Below are 15,457 nucleotides of genomic sequence, written 5' to 3'. Positions count from 1 at the left end.
TGCAACCAGTTCAACACTCTGTCTCTGGAACAGATAGTAGCAGAAATTGTACAGAATTCACCCATTAGGAAAAATACTTCCCTACCTAGAGCTGCCACTAAGCTTATAATGAGGTGAGCACAGATATCGCATTTTATTTGGCTATGTCTTAGCCTAAGAGCATGTTACTCCTTTTCCCCAAACTACCCATCTGGATTTGGTTGAAGTTCAGGGATGACATGGAAGGAAGAAACAGGGAAAATCACATTCTCCAACAAGTTTGCAGATGACGTGAAACTGAGGAGCATGGTTGATAAGCTGGAAGGTAAGGTTGCCACTTCGATGGGTCTCGATAGGCTGGAAAAATGGGCTGAGGGCAGCCTCGTGAAACTCAACAAGTCCTGCCCTTGGACAGGCCAGTCTCAAGCACAAACTGTGTGGGCACGGACCGGACAGAAAGTAGCTCTGCAGAAAGGGACCCAGGTCTCTTGGTGGACAAGTTCAAAGTGAGTGATCGTCTTCAGTGGTGAAGGATAGCTGCATACTGGACTCCATCAGTAAGAAAGCAAAGACAGCAGGTCTAGGGAAGCGATTTTCTCCTCTATTTGACACTCGCCAGACCACAGCTAGAGTGCTGTGCCCAGTTTTGGCTCCTCAGCATAAGAAGGACGTTGACAAACTTGAGCAAGTCCAGTGGAAGACCATCAAGATGGTCAGGCAGCTCGAGTGCATGAGCAGAGGCTGAGACCCGTGCTTATGCAGCCCAAAGAAAAGGCAAACGATGGGGTCCTATTCCTGCCTTCAGCTACTTGCTGAGCAGGTACAGACATGGCAGAGCCAGATTCTTCTCACAGGTGCACAGAAAAAGGATGGGAGGCTACAGACACAAGTTGCAACAAGGGAAATTATCACCAGACAATAAAAAAAAATCTTAATTCTTTAACAATGAGGTTGATCACATAATAGGGCAAGGGCCCAGCGAAGCTGCAAATCTCCATCCACCCATGGAGATGGTCAGAGCTCGACTGCACATGGCCCCAGGCAACGTGACCCAACGTTAATGTTGGGAGGTCACTGCATGAACCTGCGATCCAGGTTCTTCATGGCAACACACAGGACTTAGCATGGACAACAACCTGCAGCGGCAGAGGAGGAAGGTGCAGCCAAAGCCTTGGCACATTTCTTGAGCTTATCAGAGTAAGATAAACATTATTAGTATGAAAGTCATGCTTCTCTGGAACTCACAAACACCATGAGTTTGTGGATCTTCATTTCAGTTCCTGTATCTGGGAAATCTGCTGCCCCAAGCGATTCTCTAGAAGCTGCCTGCTTTCCTAGGAACTGCAGTGCTCATTAACAGAATCACCTTTGCATAAAATCTGGGCAGCAATTATCCTTACATATTTCATGCGCACAGCATGTAACACCCACATCTCTGCAGATCTGTGCTGCTGTTCGTGGCTTTTCTTTAAAATTCTCAGCTTGTTATCTCAGCAAAGATGCCAGTCTTGCGATCTTGGGCCAGCATCCTCAAACCCAGTAAATCACTTGAATAACAATTTGCAATAGTTAAAGAAGCTTTTTATGGGGTAATATAGAGATGCAGCCAAAAAAATCAGCTGTCTCATGGGAGCGACTAGCACGTTTGTAACAATTCCTTACACTCATATGTTCTCTTTTTCCCAACATACACACGCATATACACACACACTCCCTGAACGCATGGGAATTGCTACAAATGTGATCAGCTGCAGATTCCTATGTACTCAAGCTTTTATTCTATAGCTGTAAAATATTCCTATAATAATCCACCAACTTTGGGAACTTCATAAGCATAACAGCCTGTGTTTTTATTCAGAAGAATGCCTGAAACAACTTTCTAGAAACAATAGCTTAAGTGCTGTAAAAGTCTTCTCTCCTTTTGCCTCATTTCACACATGTACTAAAGAAAACCTAGTTACTTCAGCAGATTACAGAGGATATTAGAAGAGAAGCACCGTTTACTGACTATGAATCTGAATATTTTGTATATCTCATAATGGACCTGTGAACTGAAAAGTGCTAGTTTAGAAATTACAGTTAGGATGGAATATGTTTAGAGCAGAAAATCACAAGCTTCATTGAGTCCCAACAAGCAACCTGTGCTCTGGAGCTGCACTTCTGAGCAACTTCTGAGCAGCTTTTGTTAAGTCCACGGTACAGAGCAAGGAGACCTGCTCAAATGATTCAGTACTATTGTGCAAGCCCAAACAATCACCCATCCGCAAGCATATAATTACATTTCTGTTTACACATCAGTAGCCTGGCAATATCGGAAAGAACAAATACTTAAAGTAGGCAATGAATCATACAATTTTGGTTTATTATGACTACTGGAAAAGATGTGAAAAGTGAGAACTTTATTGATACAATCTTAATTACAACAAGTTTGATTTCTGTACTTAAAGATGATGTCAGGATTTAATACTAAGTAAAGCCATCCAAACCACTTCGGTAATTACAAACGCACAGGGATTATAACTAGTTCACTTATGCTGATTTGGCAGAGGTCAAAGCATTCTGTTGCAGAACACAAAACACCTTTTTATACGGAATAGAGTATTTTAAAGACTTAAAAACATGAATCTCTATTTTGTGTTAATTATATTAAATAAGGACAATAATTTAATCTCAAAATAAATTCACGTTCAGAATTATTTATGGCAAGATATTAGATGTAATATGAAGAGCACAAAGTACATTAATGTCCTAATTCAGCTAAAGTCACATCTACATCTCTTTGTTGGGAGCTGAAAGAGGAGAGTATTGTGAAAATTGCTAGCTTCGCTGCCTTCTAACATTGACTAACCCACTCTCTTCTATTTACTAACCAGAAAACACTACAACACAGACTTGAAGAAGCGTTCAACGTATTTCAACACAGCCATATAACCAATCAGGCCTTTCTCCTCTGTATCCACAGCTGATGTTGTTCAGAAACCCATGGATTTTGAGACAGCAGAAGTTCCTAATATTCCTGGAACACAGACTCAGACCCACCCGATGCTTCTTTTACACTTTATTATGTATTGCTTTGTCATTTCCCAATATTTGCTACGAATTGCAGAACACCCTGCCAAGTATACAATATATAACGATATACTTTAAAGTATTCCTTGCCTGTCTCAAAACATCCACATTCTGTACGAGTGCAGAATGCTGAAAAGCATTTGATACCAATTTCAATCCCATCCGTGAACCAGGTTTGAGAAAATATTTGGAGAACGTCAGACATGTATAGAACTTCTACCTTCCTTAGCACAGGCGCTGCCAGGTAATTCCCGTATTTGCTGTTAATAACGCTGTATTTTTCATAGCTGGAATAAAAGAACAGGCTTTTAGGCAGCACTTGTGTTTAGGAACAGCTCCATAGGGTACATGACCACACATATATCTTAACAGCCATCCCTTTTTTGTTAGGAGTGAGGTAACACGGAAGAGCAAGAAAAAGAAGACAGAAAAACAGATGTTTGCAGCAGCTCTCAAGCTACCTTTCTGCTCTCTGTAGGAGTTTTCCCAGAGATCTTGGGATGTTGTGGACTACACTGAGCCAGCAGCTGCAATTTGGAGCATGGAGATGCTACAATGACCTTGCAAACTGCAGTAAAGTTGGAAATATCTTAGCGATTCTCAAATGATTTCTTTGTAAGATCCATCAGGTACAATGAGCTCTGTGCCATTTCCAGTATAAAATAAGCAAGCACTATATTCATCTGAAGTAGATAAACATATGAATCACAGAGATGAGAGCGTGAGGACAGAAACTGGTGAATGAAAAGACCAGAAGAGACAAGTGCATTATAACAGTAAGGAGGGTCTGTGCGTGTCTTGTGTCTTTGCACCAGTTACTTCTCCCCCTAAATCTCCAGTGAGTCTCTCACTCTGAACAATAGGGGAAACAAGATTAAATTAATAAAAAACCCCTCAAACTTGCAAACATCTGCGCCTTTGTTCAAACTTCAGCTGCAGCTGTAAAAAGTCCTCAAACTCTTCTTGCAAAAATTAACACTAATTAATTAACAATAAATTTTTGACCACAGAAATTTGGCACATTATGCTGTAACCTTTACTCGTTTAGACAATGCTTCTTCATTGAACTCTGGTGACCACGTGAACAAGAACTGAAAATCTGCTCTAGAAATGGATGTATTTTCTCCACTACTAGCCTCAGACTCGATCAACTAGCTTATTAATATTATAGTCATAATCAGGTATAACCACTAGATATTCTCAAGCAAAAATTAATTTTTCATTAAAACAAATGGAAAATTACATTCATACAATGCAGTGCTTACAGAAACATCCTGCACTAGTTCTAAAACGAGCATCATCAAGTCAGCATAAATATATCTAAACAAACGAACAACTATTTTTCACTGCTCAACCTGAAACCAATAACTTCGCTGAAGCTGGCTTCTCTTATCTCCCCTTGTTTTCTTTTTTAAGGAGTATGTTTAAGAAAGTGGCTAGAACAAAAAAGTCATAAAGCCACCTAAGTTAGCTGTCCCACTTGTTCTCAACAAGCAATAAGCAGGAGAGTTACAAGACCATCTGATTCAAGATGTTTAAATATCCACATTCTTATCTTTTTGCCTCACATAAATTGTGATAGAATTCAGAACGAAAAATTAAGAATCACGCAGGATGAATTCCCTGAGCGAATATTTTTAAAGGAGCCGTAACACCAGTTCTTCACAAAAGCTTCTGAATACTAGCATTTGGGGTTTAGATTTCTTGAACTGAAGACATTTGTTTTATGTGAATTAACAAGTAAAAGTGCTGTGCACAGGTCCCAGAACTGGTAATGACCCTACTGCAATAGGGTGGAAGCATATTAAGGAAGTCATGCACACTCACACACATATATATGTATGTAAAAAAAAAAAAAAACCAAAACCAAACACACTCACACACATATAAATATAGGTTGTATATTTTGTTTATACTATGCTTTTTCTGCAGAAGAAATGCTAGTGTATGCAGTATGTTGGATATTTTTAGGATTTGGGTTCTTTTTAAAAAAAAGTTTGATAGATACTGAGAGAAAATGCCTTAGTGTGTTTCTGCTTACTATATATTGCCCCCTAGCAGCAGAATCCTCCTTCAGCACATTCTTACCCATTTCTTTACTTCCTCTATCTTCCAAATTCAAAGCTACAGGTTAATCCTTGGGCTACGAAGAAAAAATAAAAAATAAAAAATTCTCCCAAGCGACTCACCTATCACTTCCTCCTCTTTTTTGGTTTGGTTTTATTTATTTTTTTTTCCTCCTGATACATTAAAAGGTTGTCAGATTTGGAGCCCGAAATCCCCGCTTCATGCTCGGGAAAAATAAGGCAAGGCAAATGTCAAGGAAGCCTCAGTATGCCACCCCACCAGCGTGTTTCATTCCTGACCTATGGGTCATTCCTCCTGGCCCGCGAAGCTCTGCCGCGGGAACGCCAGCGAGGATACCCGCCGCTGGCAAAGAGGGGAGTTCTTTTTTGGGACGCTGACACCTGTTTACGAGGCACTGGCCTGAGACCAACAGCCCGGTCAGGAACCACAGAGCTCTCCAAGGAGCACTCGTACGTGTCCTGAACTTTTGTTCTGTTCAAAGTCCAGAAGTTAAGCACTGATTAGATCCACATCTGTGACCATTTGATTTAAATTTTCCCCGGCCTCTCCAGTTGTGAACAGCCAGCTGTTGCCTCTAGCTGCACTGCTTCTGGGGGTGCAGGAGGTTGCACTAATACCATTGACTGGCCTGGCAGGCAACGGGCTGCCGTAAAAGGCAACCGACCTACCCCCCGGGCAAGATTAACGCTTTCGGGGATGTTGACACCTCCCGTCTACCCGCCTGGAGAGCGGGGACTCCCTGCCCTTTTCATCTTCTGTAGCACCATGCTAAGTAGGACACCCTGGAACTCACCCATCTCCTTTGCTTTTGCATTTATTTTAAACCTTGGCTGTAGCCTAGGTCTGTGCAGGGTATTGCCTTAATGAAGCAAACAGGAAGTTATGATCCAATCCATTAAGAAAGGAAAAAGATCGAACAGTGAAATACAACTTGGATTCCAAGGACAGTTTCCTTTACAGAACAGAAATACTTTTAAAGCAGGACAATCTTAATATAGCTGACGCTGACAACTTTGTTAGCACTTTGTATTATGCCGAATGGCAGAGCTCATTCAGAGACGTTTTGTCCGGTATTTGGGAGCCTGAAAACCAACTCCTGTCATATGGGTGGAGAAAATTCAGCTCCTGGCAGGATTATTTGAAACATCAGCTTGCTTAGCTGTATTTCTCAGTACTGACTCACCAACGATGGGTCTCTAGAGTGGGGCTGCAGTTTCCTGGAAGGCTGTCTACAGCTTTGAAGTTATTGATCTATTATTGTCAGCAACATGTTAAAAGAAGGTTAGAAGGACACACAACTATGACATCATTTCTATTTCTGCCCTTCTATTTTTGTTTTTAAAGATTAATTTACCCTGTTTGCAGTATGTAGCCCTAGGCTTGAACACATCTAATCTGACACAAGCCTTGTGAAATGTAAAAACAAAGAGCAAAATCACTTAAAAACCATAATGATAGTAAAATGAAGATTTTGATTAAAATGGCATTTTCAACAGCACATAAAGGACCAGCAAATACAAATTCTACCATAACAAGACTCATTCTGCCTGTTTATTTAGACCCTGGAAAAACACACAAAGCCTCCCCCCTGCAAGACAAGTTGCACTTTCCCCCCCGCAACTACCAACAACTATTTAATATTCTATTAAGTAAGTCTGTTTTCAGACATAGTTCTAAAATACTTAAACTAATCACTCTTCTTCTACCAGACACTGGAAAAATATTTCAGATTTCTTCTGTTGCTATACCACAAAAAGCAGCATTAAAGCCATGCTCAAGTCCACTGCAGATGGTTCTCTGCAAACTGTAACTACAGTTTTACAAATTATTTCTGTATTTCTGTAATTTGATAGTACTTCATAGCAAAATAGACAAAGTGAGGGAAATTCTGCTCCTAGTTACTTTGCTGCACATACAGAATAATTCTTGCAACATTTTTTTGCATTTTATATTAGTTTTAATGAGAGCAGAAGCACTGGCGTGATTCATTGAAATGCATTGGGACTAAAGGCTGTAATCCTCTTTCTTATGCAAGTTACTGCTGATTTCCAAAATGCGTACTGATGACTTCCTTGAATGCACTCTGCAATGTCATATTCTGAGTTATACATATCGTGAGAACAAGAGGATGGACTAGATATGGAAGATCCACTGAATCTGTGCTCTATGAATCCTGTTGGTCGTGTTTTGAAGGGTTATGATGCTCATTATTTCTGTTTGAATGTTCCAAGGGAAGGCAGTTTTTACCAATGGGACCAGTAAGAGTAGAGGAAAAAAATACTAAAAAAGAGATTATGGGGAAAGAATTGGTATGTTTTGGGACAATGTACACCTAAACTCTCACAGCAGCTTTTAAAGATATCTAAATACGTTTAAAATATTAAGTGTATTTTCCTTTACAAGGCTATGACAAATAGCTCCTTATACCAACCATGCAAAAATGAGGATCCAAAGATTATCAGTTTTACTGTTAAAATATTAGTCATAGCCTGCAACCTGGGGCTCAGCCCATAGTATATACTGACTGGCAAAGCTGCTTTTGATCCAAGAGGTTTCCCATTTAAAGTCTTAATCCTGAAACATGTGCACTCATGTCTAAATTTCCATGCATCAAAGTCACAAGAGCATTCAGACTGCATAGACTTAGGCATGGAAGTCTTGGCAGGTTTTGCTAACTTGATAAAGGTGGTTTTGACTACAGCCACCACATTCAGTAACCGCAGCTCTTCTATGTTTGCGCTGAAAGAGCCGGTCGCTCCGGGTGGGGTTGGGTTTTGTATGGCAAAACTTAACCTCATATATGTTCTTTGGGTGTGCCGAAGCAGGTGGAGCTCATTTGATAGCGAGATGGTGGTAGCTGATATTCATCCAAGGTCCCAGTGCAGCCTCTAGCTCTGTGCTATTTGAGGAAATAAAACCAAAATCCTGCACTTGCAAAAGCTTGGTTCTAGCAAGTTTTCTTCATATAGCTGCAGTTTTAACTTAGATGTGGAGCAACACTGCTATATGACCATAAACTGCTAAGTTTCACTGGCAATTGAAACCATATCTCTCTCTCCCTGAGCAAGTGAACACAAATCAATGGAGGGGAAAAGCTCTGTTAACTCTTGTCTATCCATGAGAACACCATTCGCTGCGTTCTCCAGTCTTAATGAACTAAGTTGAGGCATACCAGAGGCAGAAGACCTAAGAAGTGACTATGCAACCAGGCAGTCTCCTCTCTTGTTTTTAAGGAAGAGCGGAGATCTGACTTGCACAGGGGCTAATGCTCCAGAAAGGTGCCACGTGCCGGCCGGCTAGCTTGCCCTGCGCCAGAGGGTGCAGAAACGCACGCTATAAGAAAATAAGATACTCCTGCTTAGGATTCCTAGTGGTCCCATCTTTGGTGGCAAAATTCTTGGAGCAGAAAACTAATCTGTCAACAAAGCCAGCTTCCCTTCAGTGCCAGCAAGAGGAAGGATTGGGCAGTGCCTTGGTAAGGCATTTCGAGACCCCCAGATGAAAGGCACACTTGAAATGTTTGAGCAGAGATAGACATTCTTTGTAGTTTGGCCCTTGGCAGGGAAGCTGATAATGATAGCAACGTGGAGCCCAGGCTCACCAAGTCCCTTCCTTAATGAGCTTTTGACAATCTTTACTATCTAGTACATCTTCATATCAAAGGAGCAGTCAAGACCGAGTCTAAGTGTAAACTGCTGCTCTGTAGGTTTTGTAACAGGGGACAGACTTACTAAAAAGCCTGGATTATCCAAAGGCACATCAGTCAATCCACATTTACTACCGAAGACCAAAGGAGAGGAAACTGCCATGAAATTGCTGTCGACTGTAAAACAGAAAGTAGCAGAGCACGGAGGGCTCTGTGGGTGCTGCAGGTGGTCAAAGGCAACTGGGCCAAAATCTCTATCCAGATTTCCAGGTTTCATTCCTAACTTGCTTGCATTTGTTCTGCAGCGGTGCTTTTCCAAAAGGACCTCAGAATCCATACCAAAGGCATGGCCCTTAAAGAAGCAGATTTCTGCATGAAGGCAGTGTCCACAGCCAGCATGTAGGCACTTAACTGCTCCCCCCCACCCCTGCAAAAAAACCCAAACCAAAACAAAACCCAACCCAACCAATATGAGTTCATATCATGAGAACCTAAGACACATATTTTGAAAGATCATTGTGGTCAACCTGTGTATAAACAAGGACATCTTGGCAAAATCAAAGAGATGTCCTCCAAAAAAAAAGGACAATTTTTCTAATCATTAAGACGATCATCTATGACACTAATGCACTACTGAAACCAGTAATAATAGAGGGCAACTATAGTCCAGTATTTTATCTCAAAAAGTGTGAGATGGATAGCAAAAGAGTGAGCCCTTTCTGTCTTGTTCATTATTCTTTGTGAAATCGTCCCCAGAAAGAGACTAACAACTACAAGCATCACCAGGTGGTCCTTAGTCTTCCTATGACATACTCTCAATATTCTCGCTTTAGTACCACGTACAAAGCCTCCTCCCTTGATGAAACAACGCTGAGCACCATAAACATATGACCCACCAAACAAAAAATAGAAATGATACAGTTTCAAACAGTACATCTCTTTTGTAGCCAAATATTCTGTTAATTCCCAAATTGTAGCTGTTCCATTATGGGCCAGCAAGCAAATGGTATCAGTTGCTCCTGGACTGTACAATGTAAGGCTCCACCAAAAAATGTTTTAGGGGTTTTTTTTAATTATTTCTACAGCTCTGAGACTTTAGCAAAATACAGCCATGAAGCAAACCAAAATGCATCACACCCATGTGTTCGGTGATGGTCTGCCTGAAGATACGCTGGGTAAGAAAGGAAACGGCAACTCCTGCCAAGAGCACGCATTTGACATCAATGCAGATAGAGAGAAAAAGAGAAAACATTATTTGTTTTCATATTTCCCGAGAAAGACATTGAAGATGTTGCAACCTTGTTATTTATAGAGGGCCAAGGTTTCATCCCAGAATTTAGGAGAGGAATTTATTTTTCTCTAAAGTGTGATTAAGTTTATAAGCTTAAGATGAGGTTTTATTGTGTTTTTCTGGTTTGGTTAGCAGAATAATATTTCACTTGCTGTCTTTTTTTTTTTTTTTGAAAAAGGAAAACTTTCTGTTCATTTATCTAGTAAATGTTTATCAGTTCAGTGAAAAAAAACCTGAACAATGGAATAAAATGGAATTAAACTTTAATATATTGCTTATCTTCAAGCATTGAAACATTTAGAAAAACAATACTCTGCATGAAAAAAAAAAATCTTGTTTTACCAAAATATTTAGAAAAGTTATTTCTTTGGATACTGTCCTTTAGCATATTGGTTATTCCATAAACTTTCTCAAAATATATTGTAAACTGCTATTTGCAAACTTTATTGCTTTTTAATAACACATACTCTACGTTGGTTGGTTAGTTCAGCCAGTTTACAAAACATGATGCATTTTTGCCAGCTAGGTTTCTAGTCTCATGAATAGTCTCTATCTTTTTTTTTTTTTTTAAACATTCAAGCTACTCAGAAATTACTTTGAAGTGATTGCTTTCAAACCTGCAATAAATTTATTGCTCATTAAGACAAAGAAAAGTTCTTCTTCCTGACCACAGTAATGATGTCAATACTGGTATTTAAAGGAATAGAGGGCAACTAGGTCAATATAAATGAAGGTGGTGCAATTCTGACTGATTTCAAATCTAATGGAGAGAGCTCGCTAGTAACATCCTTGAACCATTTGCCTTACTAACCTTTTGGATGTCTGGAACCCATAGCTGTTGCTATTTTTTATTATGACTGGCTATGTATCGGAGATATTCTGTGAAGTGATGTGATAGAGCAACAGTGGTTACGGTGGAACAGGTGTCGTAATACTGGATCAGCTTTTGCACAATGCATTAATTTGAGAGACATACAATATTTAAAATATTTGAACCAGTTGCAGTGGTTGAAAAAAATTCCTAGGAGTGTAAATTATTATTTTCACACTGTCACTCTCCAGCCCAACTCAAGATCAAGGCACCCTTCCACTAGCTGCCTGGTAAAGCCATACAGAGGTGCAGATAATTCACCTGGCTCAACAGCACCAGGGCATCACCTGCAGCCAGCGCCCAAGCACACACACACACACACGGCCCTGTTCCCCTCCTCCGCGTGATAAAAACCTCGAGAAAAACAAGACGACCTTCCAAGTGATGTAAATACGTTTCTTGCCAATATGGGAGCCATAGAGGAGCAGCAGCAGATATACTTGGGATAAAATGTGCGTGCAATTGATTTCCCTGGCTTTATAGCCTGTAAGAGACCATAAACTGGGGGGTGTGGTGTGGGCACACTGGTGGGGGACTTGGGTAGGGAAAGCTATGTCAGATCTCCTCCCTGAGGAACAGCTTCCATCCAAGCAGCTCCTCCAGCAGTGAAGAGAGCAGGGTGGAGTATAGGCAATTTGTACACCACCAATACATACACAAAGGATATTAGGGCCCCCAGACAGTGAATAGTGACTGCACCTCTATCAATAACTACACATGCTCACACGAAGAAATATTTCAATGTTACAACACATCATGTTTCTGAATCTATTTATTTTCTTTACCTAATGTTAACACAAGCATGATTTTTGTTTATATGAAACTAAGATTTCTTTCCTGATAACTTTTGTCTCTAACCGTATTCCTTCAGGAAGTATTTATAACCCAGATCAACAGCTTGTATTCCTTATTCCTTCCCTACCTGCGGGCTGGTTCTTGCCTGCAAAGCACTTGTGACCGAAGACAGGCAGGACAGTGATTGCCTGACAGCTCCAGGCAAAGCAGTCCAACAAGATGCTTCAAGGAAACTTGAGAAACACAGAACGTCTTCTTGACTAATGTCCCACAATAGTACATCACAAAACTGTATTTTGTGGAAGGCTGGATGCTCTAATGGTACTGAAAATTGGAGCAAGTATACACATAGGTATGACCTGACCCAGCCCAAAGCTTTTAGAATGCCAGTTCTCACAAGAGAAAATATCTACAGACCAATGCTGTCACCCCTGAACATGATGTTCCAGCGGAAAAAAATGCCTCATCGCACCTACTCCAGCCTGTGTAACAATTCCTGCAGCGCCCTGTCGGGATCTCCCTGGACAAGAAAATATCAAGTGCTTTCTTTGCTAATCTTTCCGCTTGCTAATCAGCCCTCATGCTCTTAGAAGGGACTCAGCCTGTGACCTTTTAAGCAAGATTTAAGAAGCCAAGCACCAAAATCAGCCAATTGTAGAAAATCTGTATCTGAAATGCTGTTTTTCATAGTAAAACAATTACTTGCTGATTTGACAGAAGGGGACACATCTTGCTAATCTTGAGGCTTTTTAGCACTTGCATCCTGTTTGGCTTCTCTCCTTATGGCTATTTATTTGGGAAATTTATGGTGCGATTCCCAGAGTATTGCTTACCCACTTCAATAAACAATCTGGAGTACTGTTTAAATATGGAAACTCTTAGTAGCAGCACAACCGAAGTGACTGGTTGTGCTGCTGCTATGCCTTAGGAAAAAAAGAGGTGGGGGGAAAGGTATCTTCGTGTGCAGACAGCCATTTATCTTTCATTAATCCACTAACATCACTGGGGTGCACCACACAGCTGTAAGATTTACAAATTGCAAAATATTGATTCCGTTCAGCAGATAAAAATTTCCACCCAGCAATGACCTTTTAAAACTCTGCCCTTCTGAACGGAGTCTTGTTCTTTCATCATCAGGAACCAAACACGGTACACTGGTTGCATCCTCATGGGTCACAGTCCTCATGGGTGCAATGGCTGGCAGTTTTAGCTGGGATGCCAAGCTTCTGCAATCCTAAAATGCAACAGTATCCCCACCACTGGCACGAGGTTCATTCTGCCCTTGAGCTGGAGTCTCGGTCTTTTGGTTTGGGGAAGGATACTTAACTGGTTTTACCATTTACTGACAGTTCTGCCTTCTCCTTACTTTGTTGGTATCAAAGACAAAGCTGTTTCTGCTCAAGTCCCAGTGACAATAAATTTCTCAAACTTTTCAGAGTATGTGAAATATAGCCACGTAGAATGTGGTAAGCCACACCTGACCAAACATTTTTTCAGTTTTCTAAATCTGATCTCTTGCCTAAACTCCTGTAAGAAATACCTCCTCTCAGAAACTGGACTTGTTGTCCACAATGAGGATGTGCGATTCCCTCTACTGAAAAAGATGAGGGTGATTAGCTGGGATACTACTTCTTCATGACCCTCACCTCCAAAAAACCAGCTGAGATGTTTCTTGCTCAATCTCTAGAAAACCTCACCCGGTACATCAGGTCCTCTCTCGTGTCAGTTAAGGGACAACCTTGTAAACCTCTTCTTCCTTGTAAATCAAACCAACTTGCAGCTAACACCTTATGACCAAACTGCAAGCCCACTGCCTGTCCTCCTTGTGCCCAAAAGCAACGGGACTTCTCAATTTCAAGGAACACCCACAAAAATATCTTTCCTATGACTGTAATTCCTTTACTAGCCCATCAGAGCTCTCAGTACAGTGGAACGTGGTTTCTGCTCAAACACAGGCTGTTCCTAATCTTCTCCAGAGGTATCACATGGTAGCTCTGTCTAGCATTGCGCGATACTTCAGGACTCCTTCCTTACATGTCACAGTAAAACTATTCCTCTGTGAGACAGCTCAGAAAAAGGCAAATGACAATTTAGGGTATAACAAGCAAGGTACTTCCAGTAAAGACGAAAGAGCAACAGCAGTGTTTCTCTGGCATATTGCCTGCAGTACTCACCACCCCCTATTTCAGAAACATTAACTCAAATTTAAACGGATGCAAAATGACTGAGGGGGTGGTGGCAGTGATGGAGGGAGAAGCTTGTCTTTCTAGAAGACAATAAAAAAACTTGGGTGGTTTAAGCTAGAAAACTACCCCTTCATTACCCTCTGCCCCCCCACCCAGTTGGGTGGTCAAGAAGCCAAAGGGCAATGAAGAAAAAATAAAGTGCACATGCGACTACGTTAACGTTTAAAACACTCAAAGACGATCATTAGAGATGAGGCTCCAGATTAGAGGCACGAGGTTCGTATCAGAGCAATGGAGGCAAAAAAGAAAATAAATAAATAAATAAAATCAAACTATTTTTATAATGGTACTTGAGAAATTTATGAATGGGATTCTCTGATGTGGTTGCCCGAAATAGCAAAGATTTGGACATGATGACCCAGGAGTTCCTGAAAGCAGCTGGCACAGAGGCCATGCGTGCACAGAGGGCTTCCCACTGTTTCCTTTCCCCTCCTGTAACATGGACTTTTCCCGCCAAGTTCCAAACAAATTTCAACATTAACATAGGGCACCTCAGAACACGAAAAGGATAATGAATATTCCCCCACAAACAGCAATTCTATCTAGAAACCCAAACGGAAGTTTGCAAACCCCGTTGGCCAAATGCCTCTCTTCCACTACTTTCTTCTAAGACATATTTTCTTGGATTTCTTCTCATTTTTGTTGCTCTCCTCTCAGCTTTAGGCTGTATGATACACACTTTTCCTGCAAAAAGATGCCTGAAACTGGATAAAGTACTCCAGGTCAGGCTTTTCCAGCCCTGAGCAGAATTACTACATGTTCCCTACAACATAAGATATTGTGGATTTATGCTTAGTTTATGAGTCCTAGACCCTCTTCTGAGGAACTCCTATTTAACCAGCTAATTATTCCTACCCAGATGGAGTATTCTGCACTTGTCTGGTTGTCATCCCAAGCCATGAGAGAACATCCTTTTCCAGGAAAATAAGAAACAACAAGTCTGGTTTAACAACGTAAGATTTAAGGCTGCTAGTACCAGATCCAAAACTCCACAGTCACCTAACACAAAATGCTGAGGGGTAAATACACTCACTTTTTTGGTTCAAGTTTCAAGAAATTCTTGGGGGGGGGGGGGGGGGGGAGCAATTTGGCATCAGCAGGCATTATTTTAGATCTATTATCAACCGTCCTGCCACAGCCAACCTAAAGCTGGCATAGAGGAACAGAGCTACCGTTAACTCATTTGGGTACTTTGAGGAATTTGATAGAAATGCAAACCATATGTGTCCATGTGCAAAGAAAACCAAACCAGTACTTCTAAGTGACCTGAGAGTACACAGATCCGGTATCTAAAATTGTGGAATCAGGGCAAAAGTTTATTTTTGACATAGTAAAACTTAGGCTCATAGATACTGGAGGAGATTCTTTTCTGTAAACACGAGAGCACATCTGATGCAAGATCAGAAAGAGAACTTACGGTAACACATACACTAATTATACTGAAAAACTATCAGTGCTCCAGACCAGATAAT

The 15,457-nt window shown here is 40.9% G+C and overlaps 1 protein-coding gene across 3 annotated transcripts in view; it reads right to left on the bottom strand.

Moving 5' to 3' along the window:
- Positions 1–15,457, bottom strand: part of ANO1 (anoctamin 1) — an 82,418-nt gene that overhangs the window by 48,608 nt on the left and 18,353 nt on the right. The window lies entirely within an intron of this gene.

This window comes from Harpia harpyja, chromosome 16 (assembly GCF_026419915.1).
Source record: "Harpia harpyja isolate bHarHar1 chromosome 16, bHarHar1 primary haplotype, whole genome shotgun sequence".
Taxonomy (NCBI): domain Eukaryota; kingdom Metazoa; phylum Chordata; class Aves; order Accipitriformes; family Accipitridae; genus Harpia; species Harpia harpyja.
Note: the sequence above shows the minus strand (reverse complement) of the source record. Positions and strands in the feature narration are given on the sequence as shown.